Raw genomic sequence first — 16,130 nt, 5'->3', positions numbered from 1 at the left:
GTTGAAGAACACTGCTTTAGAACATCTTTTAGTGTTCTGGTTTTGCAATCATTTCGTGCCATACCAATGTTTTGCTGAGTTTTGTTATTGATGTTGTTGATATGCTTGTGCAGTGACTGTTGTTCATTGATTGTATGTTGTTTCAAGTTGACCTAATAAAGTTTATAAAAAAATGCAACTCTGGATATAACAGACTCTGGATATAACGGTCACTTGAAGTCCATTATAACGAGATTATAATGTACTGTATATCAAGTCTCATCTCCTTTGACCTTAATGATGTGGCTATGCTCTTTGAAGGGGCACAGTTGACTATGACTAAGGGCACAGACTGATGAGGCATGATATCTTAGCTAAAACATCTTTAGAACTAGTGTTTTCCTTTCCTTTTCTCTTCTTTTTTGTACAGTGGTACCTCGGAATCCGAACGCCCCAGAACTCGAACAACTTGGAATCTGAACCTTTTTTTTTCTTAAATGTTGCTTTGGAATCCAAACGAACTGCAAGTGTTGCTCAGCCCAAAGCTTCCCCTCTGACGCAGCTTCCTATTTCTGCCTGGGAGGGAAGCTTTGGGCTGAGCACCGCTTGCAGTTCCTGTTGCCGATCTTGCTGCCTATGCTGGTGGGGGACCCGATCTTGCTGTCTCTGCCAGGAGGGCCCGATCTTGCTGTCTTTATCAGGGGAACACGATCTTGCTGTCTCTGCCAGGAGGGTCCGATTTTGCTATCTCTACCAGGGGGACCCGATCTTGCTGTCTCTGCCAGGAGGGCCCGATCTTGCTGTCTCTACCAGGGGAACCCGATCTTGCTGTCTCTGCCAGGAGGGCCCGATTTTGCTATCTCTACTAGGGGGACCCGATCTTGCTGTCTCTGCCAGGAGGGCCCGATCTTGCTGTCTTTATCAGGGGAACACGATCTTGCTGTCTCTGCCAGGAGGGTCCGATTTTGCTATCTCTACCAGGGGGACCCGATCTTGCTGTCTCTGCCAGGAGGGCCCGATCTTGCTGTCTCTACCAGGGGAACCCGATCTTGCTGTCTCTGCCAGGAGGGCCCGATTTTGCTATCTCTACTAGGGGGACCCGATCTTGCTGTCTCTGTCAGGAGGGCCCGATCTTGCTGTCTCTACCAGGGGAACCCGATCTTGCTGTCTCTGTCAGGAGGGCCCGATCTTGCTGTCTCTACCAGGGGGACCCGATCTTGCTGTCTCTGTCAGGAGGGCCCTATTTTGCTATCTCTACCAGTGGGACCCGATCTTGCTGTCTCTGTCAGGAGGGGGACCCGATCTTGCTTTCTCTGCCAGGTGGGCCCGATCTAGCTGAGTTTGTGGGACCAAGGAATGGATTAATCCAGTTTCTATTATTTTCAATGGGAAAAATTGTCTTGGACTCGAACGTTTTGGAACTCGAACGGGGTTCTGGAACGGATTAAGTTCGGATTTCCAAGGTACCACTGCAGTTGTAACACTGGGAGGAATGGCAACTGGCAAACAAGGGAGCAACACAGAGTGGGGGAATGTGTCAGGTACTTGGGGCCCATTGAGGCAAAACAAAGAGTTGGATGGAGCCAAGTGGGAGGTAGAAGTCATAGGAGAGAGGACAGGGTCCATCTAGTCCTTAAATTCCCTACTTGCTCTCTCTCTCTTTTTCACATACTTGTCGGATCCATAGCTGACCAATAGGATGCTGAGTCCGCCGTGGATGCTCATTACTATGGTGTTTTATGCCACTTTGTTTCCAAATCCCAACATCTGGCACAGAATGACTGCTGTATTGCTGAACCCACATTCAGTCAAGTAACAAAGGTGGGGGGAGGGGGAAAGGGATAGGGAAGATGTCTTCTCCGCAGCATTGATTGGTGGGTTCAGAGTTGCTCTGGAACGAAGGTGTGGGCATGCAATTATTGGCAGTATCTGTGCCACATGGGTGCAGCAACTTTCTTTAAAAAAAAAAAAAAAAAATTATTCATTTTAAAATTCAGTACATAGTGCATACAAATGAACAATCAAGTAATATAACATACTGCACTCTATTCCAACAAGTAATATTCAGCAATTAAAAACCCTCCCCTCACCCTAACCCTCCCCCCTCCCCTCCTGGATGTGTACAACAATCAAAGGGAAATAGTATTAATAATTCATAAGTTACAATATTTTGTTAACGGGCCCCAAATTTCCTTCAATTTGCTATAGTGTCCCCCCTGTATAGAACTAATGTTTTCAAATCTGTAAATCTGACATAAGGACTTTCCATTAAACTCCATTAGCAAATGCTATCCTTTCCTCTAAAGTTATTTCATCAGTGATTTGTTTCTGGCGTCTTTTTCACGTGCTGTAAAAGAGAATATACAAGAGCAAGAAAACTTCAGTTTCCATAGTGACAGGGCAGGAGAATTCCATATCTATAGATTAATCTACTTCCTTCTCAGATGCTGTTTAATTCCCCATGAAAGTTGATACTGTAGATATTAGATATTGCACTTACACAAAAGACCTTTGCCCATGTTTATCCTCCTCCACTTTCTGCTAAGAAGTTCTTTGTTGCTTCAAAGTCCACAGTCTTGCAGAATCCCATAGCTAGAAATAATGATGTCACTGAGGATGGGGCAGAACATGTATTTGGAACAGACAACACAGAACACCTTGTAGTTCTACTGAACACAGCTTACAAAAAAAAAAACCAATCATGTACTAAATTTCTTCATATGTCCTTTTCAGCCTGCAGCAAGTACAGGAATGAAGCAAGGACTATAAGAACCTAAAAGAGTGTCATACTGGGGATAAGGTCATTAAGTCCAGTATCCTGTTTCCAACTGTGGCCAAGCCAGGTCACAAGTATCGGGCAAGATCCCAGAAGAGTAAAACAGATTTTATGCTGCTTATCCTAGAAATAAGCAATGGATTTTCCCAAGTCCATCTTAATAATGCTTATGGGTCAGACCAGTGGTCCATCTTGCCCAGCAGTCCGTTCACACGGCGGCCCTAGGACAAAGACCAGTGCTCTAAATGAGTCTAGCCTCACCTGTTCCAGTTTAGCAGGAACCTGTCCAACTTTGTCTTGAATCCCTGAAGGGTATTTTCCCTTATAACAGACTCCAGAAGAGTGTTCCAGTTGTCTACCACTCTCCGGGTGAAGAAGAACTTCCTTACGTTTGTACAGAATCTATCCCCTTTCAGCTTTAGGGAGTGCCCTCTCGTTCTCCCTACCTTGGAGAGGGTGAACAATCTGTCTTTATCTGCTAAGTCTATTCCCTTCAGTATCTTGAATGTTTTGATCATGTCCCCTCTCAGTCCTCTTTTCGAGGGAGAAGAGGACCAGTTTCTCCAATCTCTCACTGTACAAGGAAATGATCTAAACCTTTTTTAAACCCTGCTAAGCTAACTGCTTTCACCAGAAATACTATGGCAACGAATCAGATATAGTGGATTGTAGTGCTAATATATTTATGTAGTTTAATTTAATACCTTTACCTCAGTAAGTGGTACTTTTCTTGCATATTATGGTGCCCAGTACATTTACTGCCTATATAAAAGATTTGGAAGTGGATCTGTAGATGGAAGAGAATGAATTGGCGGTATTTGGATTGGTTACCTTTACTAGGCAATTCTGAATTTCGAGTGGGAATGCCAATGAGAACGTAATGCGATTAATATGTTTAAGCAACTAGTGGTTGACACTGGTAAAATCCATTCTTTCCACTACCTGAATATGAGTGAGGGAGGAGTGTTGGAGCATTTAACGTCCCATGCCACCGTAGAAACCTCTACCATAGCTTAGTAAAAGAGGGCCTAAAACATTACTAAATAGAAAATACTACCAAAATCCAAGCGTTTGCCTTACCCTGTGAAAGCACTTTTAGTCAAATACAGCACTGGCAATCCACACAGCTTCCTGGAAAATAGAAAGCTAGTCTAGTGCAGCAAACTTATATTCACTGTGCTGGGATCAGAGGTAATCATAAAAGTAAAACTTTACACTGCATTTACAATAAAAAAAATTTCTATCAAACCACTAACAGGTTCATTGCAAAGCTTTAAAATCCATCAAATTATGAGCATTCCAATAAAAAAAAAACCTCTTGTATAAGATCTTGCTTGACAAATTTACTGCACTTCTTCAAGGGAGTAAATAGGCAGATAGACAAGGGAGACCCAGTCTAGATTTTCAGAAGGCGTTCGACAAGGTCCTGCATGAACGTCTACTTTGAAAAATTGCGAGACATGGGATCGAGGACAATATACTCACATGGCTTAAAAACTGGTTGGTGGATAGGAAATATAGAGTGGGGGTAAATGGACAATACTTGGACTGGAAAAGCGTCACGAGTGGAGTGCTGCAGGGTTTGGTGCTTGGGCCTGTGCTCTTCAACATATTTATAAATGACCTAGAAATTGGCACGGTGAGTGAGGTAATTAAAGCTGCAGACGATACAAAGTTATTCAGAGTAGTGAGGACACAGAAGGATTGCCAAGACCTACAACGAGACGCAACCACACTCGAGGAATTAGCAGCGAAATGGCAAATGAGGTTTAACGTGGATAAGTGCAAGGTGATGCATGTCGGTAACGGAAATCGCACGAATACAGGATGTCCGGTGCTATACTCAGAGAGAGCCCCCAGGAAAGAGACTTAGGAGTACTTGTAGACAAGTCAATGACACCGTCCACACAATGTGCGGTGGCGGCGAAAAAGGCCAATAGAATGCTAGGAATGATTAAGAGAAGGTTATCAATATACCGAGCCATGGTACACCCCCCACCTGGAATACTGCATCCAACATTGGTCGCTATACATGAAAAAGGACATAGTACTACTCGAAAGGGTCCAGAGAAGAGCAACAAAATTGGTTAAGGGACTGGAGGAGGTGCCGTACAATGAGAGGCTAGAGAAACTGGGCCTCTTCTCCCTTGGGGGTGGTGGTGGTGGAATAAAGCTCCGGACAGGTGCGTAGATCTTGCATTGAAGATGACTGGCATAGCCTCATGCACTTCCTGACTGACCCCACACTGAATTGGCAAGGCCAATTAAAAAAATAACAACACGAATCGATTCAAATCGATTCACCCAAAGTGAATCAGTGAATCGATTCAAATCGATTCATCCACAGTGAATCGATTCAAATCGCAAATCGGGCAGCACTAATCCACAGTAATTTTGCAAGAATAATAAGAGTTTTCTAATAGAAATTTCATAACCCATGATTAACATATAAGTCTTTACCAAAAGTGAAAGTTATTTTGCTTGTGCTTTATTATACTCATCTGAGTTTTTCCCCCTCCATTTTATTCACAATAGCCCTGCTCCAGCATTAGTTCCCACCCCTCCACCCCATTTCACTTCAGATCTCACTTGTTGAACAGATCCCTCCCTAGCTGATCATCTCCCTATCCAATCCCCTCCCGCTCACAACCCCATCAAGCAAAGAATTACAGTAATTCAGCCTGTTGATGAAAGATCCCAGCAATCCAGGAACTGATTCCAAGATCAAATTTTCTTGAGAATTATTAAAGATTTTTTAACCGGCATGGAGAAGCAAAGGAAAGTTTGTTGTCCCATATAACCCCTAGTGACACAAAAGGATAGTCCTAATTCTGGACAGCTAAAGGGCCTCACATCGATATGAATATTTAGTTAAATTATGGGATTCAAACCAGTCTGTGATTTATCCAATCTGTGTGCCAGGGAGTGTTGGAAGTGGAAGTCCTAGCTAGAATCAGCTGGACATTATCTGTGTAAAACTAAGCTCTAAACCCTAGATCTTGTAACAAGATAGCCAAGGGGGCAATAAAAATGTTAAATAGGGCAGATTCTGCCTAGCAAAGGCTGTACAATATACTTCTCAGCAGAGAGCACGGTGTGCCCGCTGCTGGCATCCCGCTCCTTCGCCTTATATTGCTTCTGCCTTCCTTATCCCTCTGTGGAAACTGGAACAGATAACTGTTTTTTCACAGTTGCACCAGAAGCTGCATCTGAGGATACTCTCCTCTTAAAGGCTTGTCTCTTCCGCTTGGATGGTGAACTTCAGGGAACTGGAGACCATCCTCTATGTTCACCTTGTCTAGTACAGCTACTAGTAGTGGCACCCCAAGGCAAGGCGGGGGTCAGTCCGACTCAGGTATAGAGAGCTCAGGGGTGCTGGAGCGATCATGGGTCTGTGGTCTTGGGGAAATCCACTGCATATTCCTAGGATAAGCAGCATAAAATCTGTTTTACTACTTGGGATCTAGCTGGGTACTTGGGACCTGGGTTGGACACTGTTGGAAACAGGATACTGGGCTTGAAGGACCTTCATTCTGGCCCAGTATGGCAATTCTTATGCTCTTAATGTTGCAAATGGGTCCCAAGGTTTGGAAAACTGCTGGGTCGGTTAGAGCATTAGATGTCATATTAGATTTCACAGTTGAGGCATAAAATGTATTTATTACATGTACTATTATTCTTTTACAACTTATTGTAATATGATTTAACTAGGTCTCCCAGAGAAATAATTGATTCAACTACAAATTCTGCAGCATATGGAAGCAAATCAGCGTCTGTCTTTCTTTCTGTCTGTCTGTCTCTCTCTTGGCCGCTGTCTTTCTTTCTTTCTGTCTCTCTCTGTCCCTGCTCACTGTCTGTCTGTCTTTCTGTCTCTCTTTCTCTCTCCCTAGCCCTGTCTGCCTGTCTTTCTGGTTGTCTTTCTGTCTGTCTGTCTCTCTCCACAAATTGTTAAAATTCGTTTTAAAAAATATAAGCTAAAGTAACCTCTGTTTCGTCATTTCTATGAGGTATTTCTAGTGTTTTTAAATAAAACAGGTAATTGGTGTATCTTTGGATCACATCTTAAAGATGCCTTTCAACCCTAGGCCAGAGCCTGCAATTCTCATAATCAAAGCAGAGGAATGCCCTCCTCCCCTCACGGTTACAGGCAGAACTGCACCTACGATAAGAAGGTGGCCGACAGCCCCACTTGAGTGATCGGGGAAGCGAGCTCTGAAAAGCCGGAGCCTTGCAGCACGGATAGCGGAACTGCGTCCCTGGGCCAGCTGCACGTGGCGGCTCAGCTGCAGTAGCCGACTCTTGCAAGTATCACAGAAGCCGCCTACTCGGGGGTGGGGCATGTGGGCTCGTTAACAGGGGGGCCCGGGCTGTGGAACACGAGGAATGTGCAACAGATAGGGAATCGTAATTAAAGTGATCTTATTACACCCTTAAATGCGCAATGCAGAGATGTTAGACAGAGGGAGTGCGGGAGGGGGGAGTCGCTGCTGTGATTGCTGCCTCCGTGTATCCATGCTTACGGTGCCTCCACATGCGCAGTAGAAGGAGCCAGCGTTGCTGAGGAAGGGTGATAGGGAAACTGCCGCTGCGCATGTGGGTCCATGGAGCTACAGATCACAGACACAGGGATCACGGAGTTTGAAGTGCGCATGCATGCTAAGGGTTTTATTATGATAGACTAGTGTTTAAGCCCGTTACATTAACGGGTGCTAGAATAGATGTGTCTGTCTGTCTTTCATTCTCTCTCTCTCTCTCCTTGGCTGCTGTCTTTCTGTCTCTCTTTCTCCTTGGCCGCTGTCTTTCTTTCTTTCTTTCTGTCTCTCACCTTGGTCGCTGTCTATCTGTCTTTCTTTCTGTCTCTCTCCTTGGCCGCTGTCTGTCATTCTTTCTTTCTGTCTCTCTCTCCTTGGCCGCTGTCTGTCTTTCTTTCTGTCTCTCTCTCTCTATAAGGTATTTCTAACATTTCTTTTTAAATAAAACAGGTAATTGGTGTATCTTTGGATCACATCTTAAAGATGCCTTTCAACCCTAGGCCAGAGGCTGCAATTGCCATAATCAAAGCAGAGGAATGTCCTCCTCCCCCCACAGTTACAGGCAGAAATGCACCTACGATAAGAAGGTGGCCGACAGCCTCATTTGAGCGATCGGGGAAGCAAGCTCTGAAAAGCCGGAGCCTTGCAGGAAGGACGGCGGAACTGTGTCCCTGCGTGGCAGCTCAGCTGCAGTAGCCGACTCTTGCGAGAATCACAGTAGCCGCCTACTCCGAGAGAACGAGAGCCAGAAGGCCTTGAGCATATGCAGATGCTCAAGGCCCAGCCCAGGCAAGAGGTGAGAGCTTTCTTTCACTCGCACAAGCAGCAGATGGGGTAAGGAGCATGTTTGAGAGGGAGGGCGAGCGGATGCCGCTTCCAGCACAGTGGTGCGATGCGGTTCTCGCCGGGGGGGGGGGCATTCGTGGGGGGGGGCATTCGTGGGGGGGGGGGGTTGCGATGCCGGTTCGTGGGCTGCAATGCCGGTTAGAGCGGGGGGGAGGGGGTGATGGAGCAGCGCCGGTAGCCTCGGGGGGGGGGGGGGAGGAGGAGGAGGTAGAACGAATCAAAGCAAGTTTCCATTCATTCCTATGGGGAAACTCGCTTTGATATACGAGTAACTTCGTTTATGAGCATGCTTCTGGAATGAATTATGCTCGTAAACCAAGGTTCCACTATATTTGAAACTCACCAAGGCAGAAAGTAATTGTCAAAGACGACAATAGGAACAGTTCATACTAGTACTGTGATACTTGCATATAAACTCCCAGAACACCGTGATCCCAGAATATCCTTTAATACACGTTTCTTTGCTTGGCTGCCTTATTCATAGTTTTTATTAAATAAAATGGCAACATGAGGAGGCTCTGAAAATGTTCAAACTCCTGCAAAACGGAAAAGCAACTATTAATAATCCATGTCCTTGAAAATAATCATATTTTAAAAAAATATATAAAAAGCATCTAAACAAAAATCCAGCACACTCCAAGGTCAAGAAAAGAGCTTCCGAGCAGACTCCCAGTTCAGTATCACTGGCTTTGAGCAGAGCAGCGAGACTGCAACACAAAATATGCACCGTCAGAAACCATCTTTATTTCAATACAAGTGATAGGTAGAAGGAGACAAATCAACCTGCGTCTAGACAAGCACATTGTACACGTATCCCAATCTGTAGCTTTTGTACCAGATTGTACATGCAGGAGAGCAGTGCTGTCACAAAACATTTAAACGGCCAAGCAAGAAAAAAACCAAAACCAAAACCTATTTAACTCCTTAGAAAAAAGTTTGCAAATCATGGGACTGATTTAGTCCAAGAGAATGTAGTTTGACATTCAAAAATCCAATGTTGTCTGCATTGGAGATGATATTTAGTCAAATCACCAATCCTCCCACAGGTGATAGGGAGAAAGGAAGAACTTTACCCTGGTGTAAGAATAGGGTTACCAGATGGCCTCAACCTTGTAAGACTGAGTCCATGCCGGATTTGCTTGCATTGGTCGCGAAGGACAGACTGAATCAGTCCTGTTGTACTTCCATTGTGCTCATTTATAGAATTGCCCTTTTACAGCCTTCTAATTCTCCTAGGAGACTTCAATTCCCACAAGGCTCCTCTTTCACTAAATCGGTTAGCACGCCTTAGTAAAAGGACCCCTTAGTTATTTTACATCTGGATTCTAAAGTCTTGTTAGTCCAAAGACTTTTATTCATAACAATCTGTAGTAAAACAAATGCAGGCAATAATTCCTTTTTGTCAAGTTAACTCTTCTAAGTAAACAGCAGTGTGCAAAAAGGAGGAGGGGCTTGGGAGCCAAAACAAACGATAATTTTCCTTGAGGGCGAGGCAGAATAGCTAAATTACCAGCTCTGATGAAAACATAATAAGGGGATGGGACTTGATAAACTACCTTTCTGTGGTTATAGTCAAAGCAGTTTACATATTATATAAAGGTACTATTTTGTACCAGACGCAATGGAGGGTTAAGTGAGGCAGAGGCAAGAAACTGCAGTTGCAACCAGAGCCAGTTCCTACTGTTTGCAGGCTGCTGTACTAACCACTAGGCTACTCCTCCACTCACCTGGAATGACATTAAGAACTTTTTTTACTGCTATTATGCTGGCAACATGCTCTTAGTGTCATGTGAATGGTAAACGTTAACACCCTATCCCTACCAGGTATTAAATGTTAGGATTCACTGAGCATTTAATAAACAGTATGAACAAAACAGTTTACCATGCTATTTACTATGCACACTTTAAAGCATGATTTGCAAGCATCATTACTCCATTTATATGCAGGAAGATTCTAAACTTACTTCCACCTTTTACTAAGCGATAGCGGTTATTAGCACAGGGAGCTGCGCTGAATGCTCCGCTCTGCTCCCGACGCTCAGAGTTCCTATGAGCGTCGGGAGCGGCAAGGAGCATTCGGCCTGGCTCCCTGCGCTAATAACCACTATCGCAGTTTAGTAAAAAGTGGAGTTAATGTGCTCAAATCATTTTGTTCTTGCCAATAAGGTCACGAAACATGTCACCAGAAGTCCCCAGCCGACAGAAGCTGAAAAAGATCACGTGTCTCAGCTTAAAATCTTAAAATAAATGATTTAACTTATTGGCATAAAGAAAAAGTATTAAACTTAAAAGTAATGAAAGATGCTATTAAGGATTGATGATTTTAGCAGCTCTTCATAAAAAATACTAATAAGGAATCACTGCACTAACTTCCAAAGATCCTTAAAACAACTATAATGAATGGGGTGAGGTTGCATGAATTTTGTGATCAGTGTTAAGAATTCCAATGCAATTAAAGAATTAAATGCCAAGAACTTCAGCCAATAAGGTCATACCACACTAATTTTAAAGAGCGCTAAAGTATCTTTTAACGTGCATGCTAAGCTTTATTCCACAGACTCCAGAATCATTAAAATCAGAGGAATAAATAAATGAGCCTGTGACTTAACAGCAGTGGCTTATCTAGCATATGTGACACCCGGGGCCCATCATTTTTTGACACCCCCCCATCTATACGAAAAAACATGATTTTTAGTAACAAGCCACATGTCACACATGAGTACCTAGGAAAAGGCATCTTACATACTGCAGTGAGCAGTACAATATCAATACACCCATTGTAAAAATAAACAAGCCAGACTAGTACAGATCAATCCTGCAGTCAATCCTAACGAAAAACCATGTCTTTCGAAAACACCTTCGCCTAGTATGGAATATGTAATCACAAACTAACCCCTCCCTCTTTTACAAAACTCTAGTGTGGATTTTAGCCACGGTGGTAACAGTTCTGACGCTCATAGAATTCTGAGCATCAGAGCTGCTACCGCCATGGCTGGCGCTAAAAAACGCTCCACAGTTTTGTAAAAGGGGGATAAAATAGAAATACATAGACAAAGGTTAAATTGAACCAGCAAGAAGCTGGACTCTGCATACAGTGCACCACAGAAACAGCGACGCATGTCTCCTAAAGCAATAAATAAATAGAAAATTGTTTTCTACCTTTGTCTTCTGTGGTTTTTGCTTTCCTCATCTTCTTGTAACTCTCTTCCATCCACTGTCTGCTGTCTCTCTTCCCCTATATGGCATTTTCTCTCCTTCTATGCCCCTTTCAGAAACTGTATGCCTCCCCCTTCCATCTCTCCTTTCACCCCCATTGGTCTGGCATCTTTCTCCTCTCCTTTCCTCTCCTCTCCCACACCTCTCCTCTGCAATCCATTTCCCTTTTTTCCCTCATTTTCCTTTTCAATTTATTTTCTGCATCTGTCTAGATTACGTTCTTACTATCCTCTCATCAATGTCCTTTTTTACTGTCTACCTAAAGCTTGCCACCTCTTTCCCTCACCCCTCCACTGTTTCCCTAACTCAATCCTTTTCTCCCCATCATGTGCCCTCCTTCCATCATGAACCCTCTTTCTCCAACCCTTCCATCTAGTACCTTCTCCTCTGTCCACTTCCATCGAGCGTCTGCTCCCCTTTCTCTCCTCCCATTTACTTCCTGCATTTGCTCCCTAATCTCTCCCATCTGAACTTCCATCCTGCATAGGCTCCATCCAATGTCCGCCCTTTCTCTCGCCATCCACCCTTCTTCAATCAGCATCTGTCCCCTTTCTTTCCCTCTAATATCCTTCCCCCTTAAGTCTCTCCCCTTTCTCTGTACATCAATTCCATCAGCACCACCCTTCCATACCACCCTGCCCCCTTTCTTTCTCTCCACCACTCTTCCATTCCAGCAATCTTGCTCCTTTCTCTCCCTTCATGCAGCAAGGTCCCCCGATGACTGTAGCTGCCGGCTGCCAGTCCACCCCACTCCAACGTACTTGCTCTGGAGCGGACTCAGCAGCCACATGCTGGAAGGTCCTGTGATGACTCATCTGCTGGCTCTGCTCTGGAAGAAGTAAGTTACGTCGGAGGGGGTGGACCCGGCAGACGCAGGGAGTTGTGGCAAAGTCCCGCAATGACTGCGTCTGCCGGGTCCACCCCCTCCGACGTAACTTACTTCTCCCGGAGCAGAGCCGGCAGACGAGTCATGGGTCCTTCCTACACCACAGCGCGGCTGCCGACTCTGCAGCAGAGAAAGTAAGTCAGAGGTAACGTGACCATTTATTTTTTTCATCATAAGGGGACATCTATTAATTGACTGTGTATCCTTTCTTTCATTTCTTTCTTTTGCACTCAGGCCCAACAATTTTCCTTCTATTCCCTCCCTCCTTCCTTTGCATGTCCTTAGTGCCCCCAGTGCCTCCTTCCCATGTCCTTAGTGCCCCCAGTGCCTCCGTCCTGTGTTCTTAGTGCCCCCAGTGCCTCCTTCTCATGTCCTTAGTGCCCCCAGTGCCCCCATCCTGTGTCTTTAGTGCCCCTAGTGCCTCCGTCCTGTGTCCACAGTGCCCCCAGTGTCTCTGTCCTGTGTCCATAGTGCCCTCAGTGCCTCCATCCCGTGACCTTAGTGCCTCCTTCCCATGTCCATAATGCCCCCAGTGCCTCCGTCATGTCCATGGTGCCCCCATGCCCCTTCCTGTGTTCTTAGTGCCCCCAGTGCCTCATGTCCCCCCACTACCTTCCAGAATTTGTCCACCCCCAAAGCCAGCCTGCCTACCTATATCCCTCCCTCCCTGCCGCACTAAAGCCAGCCAGCTTGCCTGCCTAAATCCTTCCCTTCCTGCCGTGGAAAAAAAAAAGGCACCTCTCTCCTTCCTTTCCCCCGGTCTGCACCTGCAATCTTACCTCCCCGCTGCTGCTGCTAATCGCTAACAAGAAGTCTTCTTTCTGACGTCAATTCTGATGTTGGAGAGAACGTTCCGGGCCAGCCAATCACTGCCTGGCTGGGCCGGAACGTCCTCTCCGTCGTCAGAATTGACGTCGGAAAGAAGACTTCTTGTCGGCAATTAGCAGCAGCAGCGGGGAGGTAAGATTGCAGGCACAGACCAGGGGAAAGGAAGGGCAGGAGGACCCGGACCTGGCAGGCTATGCAACCCCCAAGCCGTGCACCCAGAGAGGACCCCCCCCCCTTGGTACGCCACTGCTTAACAGTGCTGCATGATCCAGTATGGTAAACTTGTAGGTACAGTAAGAATTGCCATTCTGGGACAGAACGAAGGTCCATCAAGCCCAGTATCCTGTTTCCAACAGTGGCCAATCCAGGCCCCAAGTACCAGGCAGAAACCCAAAGAGTAGCAACATTCCAGAGCTGAGATTGTGATATCATAATGCCTCATTCCACCAATGCCAACCTCATCAGTGATGTCACAATGGCTCGACTGTCCTATACTTGGTTCACATAAGAGTTGCCATACTGGGACAGACCAAAGGTAAATTCCTGGAACACAAGTCTATCTAGCCCTCCTCCCTAACCAACCTGGTCTCTCTAACCACCTCCCACCTCCAACCCACCTGCTTACCTGCTCTGGTCCCACCTAGCTTCTGACTAAGCTAGACTTGAACCTATGACCTCCTATATTAGATCCAAGCCTTTTAGGCACTGAGACACCAGTCAGCCATAGTAATCATGTTTGTGGCATGGATGCATTTTAACTACAGAAGTACGCATAGAGGCCCATATTCAAAAGGCTTGTCTGGCTAGAAACACCGCAACAGGTCAAATTTTCCCTCAGCTCAGTGCCAAAATGTTGTCCAGTCAAAAGAAGGCAATTCTCACTGGTTGGTGCTGATATTCAGTACTGACTAGTCAATTTCCCTGGGTAACTCAGATTAGCCTGAAATTAACCAGACATCTTTGCCTGACTAATTTTAGACTGGATATTAATATCTCGACAAAATTAATCAGTCCAAGTTGTCTGCTTAACGTTATCCACCGACAACTCACTGAGGATAGGTCTTTCTTCATTCTAGTGGTGGTAATTGGAGAAGTCAGTTTTGGCCCTGTGAGCCTAGACCTGCCAGTCACACGTTTTCATTGGTGGCCATAATGAGCATCTACCTGCAAATGAATTTCAGGTTAATCACATTGCTTCTGAACTGATAAGTTGAAAAATATAACTTCTTGACAGAGAGGTAAACCACCATCTTGTTCTCTATGAAAATATAAATACCAGTTAGACAGGACTTGAGTTAACTTAAATTTCAAAGGGGCCTTTTTACTAAAGCTCAGTGAGCATTATATTCATAGAAGCCCATAGGTTTCTTAGCACTTAGCGAACACTAAGCTTTAGTAAGATGGCCCCAAAGTATTTTATTCTCCCTAGAAAAAAAACAGAATAAAAGACAAACGTAGGCTTATACAAAGCCACGGTATAGATTTCTACTGTGGGCCGGTGAAGTAAATGATCCGATGCTCATAGAATTGCTATGAGCGCTGGAGAGTTTACCTTGCCATCCTGCAGTAGAAACCTCTTTCTGTGATGGAAAGAAGCCGCTCACACTGGGTGCACTTTTTAAAGCCGGTCAAAGGCCGGGACATAGAATCGAAAGTAGCCGCGGCTCGAGTAGCCACGTGGCCACGGGGACCCGGAAGCCTCCGGGTCGTCAAAAACGAAGCAGGAATCAAGTTGAAAAGTAAAGAATTCGCGCACAGCGACTTAATTGAGAAAAAAACAATAAAAATTGCGGTGCTAGAAGGCAGTTGGGGCAGAGCCTGAAAAACACGACTTCTAGGCTCAGCGGAAAATTTTGAACTGGAGACCACGAGGGGATGCGCCCCCTAGTGGAGCAGGAAGGCACGCATGCGTGGAGCAGCAGAACAAACTTAAATCTTCAATCAAGTTTGCTTGAAAATGCTTCCGCATCAGGGCTCCGTAGATGACGTCACCCACATGTGAGAATATCATGCCTGCTTGTCCTGGGATAATAACAACTTCCAGAAATCTGAAGGAAAGTTGTAAAATTGTTTTCTGTTTTGAAGTTAAAAAGATGGTGTTGACTTAAGCAAACACTGCTGTTGGTACTTGAGATATCTTATTTCTACTGTAAGCAATTACTTATTTTAATTTTATGAATGGATGCAAAGTGCAACATAGAGGAGCTATCCCCCTAAGCCTCTGATGCTTGGCTTAGGAAAGCAGCCTCTAGTTTCAATGATGCTGTCTCTTCCTATAATGTTAACCTCCCATCAGGTCCAGTCTGGTCCACATGACCTTCAGGATCACTGGAAGTTATACCAAAGCTAGCCTCCTCCCAAGGGTTGTCCAGCTTCTGAAGGAGTTCCTTGCCTTCTGAGCTGGCTATGCTGGGAGCTGTTCTTTTCAGCACCACAATCCATTCAGGGTGAATGGACAGCTCCCAGCAGCACTAGCAGCTCTGCCTCTTACACAAATCAGCTCTCCTCTCAGGCTCCATGAGCTCAGGCTCCCTCTGCTGGCCAGTGACAGGTACTCCACCCTGTCACAATTATGCAAAAAATATATGAATGAAAAACAACCGCTCATCTGAGAAGAGACTCAAGCAGCGTCAACAGAGATGGATATATCATTTAAAAACTGTGGCGCCACATGGTGGTCTAAATCTATGTATAGAATGGAAAATTTTCTTTCAAGATGATACACAAGTGGACAATTGCGTGTTTTTCAAGATCGTTAATACAATGTGACAGTTTTTTTTATTGTGATGTAAAATGAACAAGATATTTTAATTGGTTAGTCAGCCAACACAGTATCACATTTAAATTCAAGTGCCATTTTAGATTTTAGAAAGCTGGCATAAAGTGAATGCAGTGGCCTGAGAAAGTTAGTTAAAAACTGTTTGCTTCTACATCTTTTGGTCTAAGGTGGTAATGATGTATATTGCTTTTTCAAAATGGCATTTTGAAGCAAGCTGTAGGAATGACTTGATTCTGTGAACAGTCAAACAAAAGCAGAAGACCAACCAACCACAGAACCAAAAGCAAC

General features: G+C 44.9%; 1 long non-coding RNA gene across 1 annotated transcript in view; it reads right to left on the bottom strand.

Annotated features, from left to right (window-relative positions):
* Window positions 1-605: 605 nt before the first annotated feature.
* The window catches only part of LOC117361509, a 63,141-nt gene continuing 47,616 nt past the window's right edge, over window positions 606-16,130 (bottom strand). The window contains exons 2-3 of the long non-coding RNA XR_004539674.1: window positions 2,480-2,571; window positions 606-1,934 (exon numbers count right to left, since the gene is read on the bottom strand). This is a non-coding gene — a long non-coding RNA (uncharacterized LOC117361509). The remainder of the gene's footprint in view (window positions 1,935-2,479; window positions 2,572-16,130) is intronic.

Source organism: Geotrypetes seraphini, chromosome 5 (assembly GCF_902459505.1).
Source record: "Geotrypetes seraphini chromosome 5, aGeoSer1.1, whole genome shotgun sequence".
Lineage (NCBI taxonomy): Eukaryota > Metazoa > Chordata > Amphibia > Gymnophiona > Dermophiidae > Geotrypetes > Geotrypetes seraphini.
The sequence above is the reverse complement of the archived record's forward strand: the minus strand, read 5'-3'. Positions and strand labels throughout refer to the sequence as shown.